Source organism: Neophocaena asiaeorientalis, unplaced genomic scaffold (assembly GCF_003031525.2).
Source record: "Neophocaena asiaeorientalis asiaeorientalis breed wild unplaced genomic scaffold, Neophocaena_asiaeorientalis_V1.1 scaffold278, whole genome shotgun sequence".
NCBI classification, from domain to species: Eukaryota; Metazoa; Chordata; class Mammalia; order Artiodactyla; family Phocoenidae; genus Neophocaena; species Neophocaena asiaeorientalis.
Window position 1 is genome coordinate 1,140,016 of NW_020174431.1, and position 1,301 is coordinate 1,141,316.

Below are 1,301 nucleotides of genomic sequence, written 5' to 3' on the forward strand. Positions count from 1 at the left end.
CGGACTCTCAACCACTGCACCACCAGGGAAGCCCTAAGAGGGAAGTTTATAGCAATACAATCCTACCTCAAGAAACAAGAAACATCTCAAATAAACAACCTAACCTTACACCTAAAGCAACTAAAGAAAGAAGAACAAAAAAACCCCAAATTTATCTGAAGGAAAGAAATCATAAAATCGGATCAGAAATAAATGAAAAACAAATGAAAGAAACAATAGCAAAGGTCAATGAAACTAAAAGCTGGTTCTTTGAGAAGATAAACAAAATTGATAAACCATTTGTCAGACTCATAAAGGAAAAAAGGGAGAAGAATCAAATCAAGAGAATTAGAAATGAAAAAGGAAAAGTAACCACTGACCTGGCAGAAATACAAAGGATTATGACAGATTACTACAAGCAACTATATGCTAATAAAATGGACAACCTGGAACAAATGAACAAATTCTTAGAAAAGCACAACCTTCCAAGACTGAACCAGGAAGAAATAGAGTATATAAACAGACCGATCTCAAGCACTGAAATTGAAACTGTGATTAGAAATCTTCCAACAAACAAAAGCCCAGGACCAAATGGCTTCACAGGTGAATTCGATCAAACATTTAGAGAAGAGCTAACACCTATCCTTCTCAAACTCTTCCAAAATATAGCAGAGGGAGGAACACTCCCAAACTCATTCCACGAGGCCACCATCACCCTGATACCAAAAGCAGACAATGATGTCACAAAAAAAGGAAACTACAGACGAATATCTCTGATGAACATAGATGCAAAATTCCTCAACAAAATACTAGCAAACGGAATCCAACAGTACATTAAAAGGATCATACACCATGTTCAAGTGGGGTTTATCACAGGAAAGCAAACATTCTTCAATATACACAAGTCAATCAGTGTGATAAACCATATTAAAAAATTGAAGGAGAAAAACCATATGATCATCTCAATAGATGCAGAAAAAACTTTCAATAAAATTCAACACCCTTTTATGATAAAAACTCTCCAGAAAGTAGGCATAGAGGCAACTTACCTCAATATATTAAAGGCCATATATGATAAACCCACAGGCAACATCGTTCTCAATGGTGAAAAACTGAAAACACTTCCTCTAAGATCAGGAATAAGACAAGGTTGCCCAATATCACCGCTATTATTCAACATAGTTTTGGAAGTTTTAGCCACAGCAATTAGAGAAGAAAAAGAAATAAAAGGAATCCCAATTGGAAAAGAAGAATTAAAACTGTCACTGTTTGCAGATGACATGATACTATACATAGAGAATCCTAAAGATGCTACCAGAAAA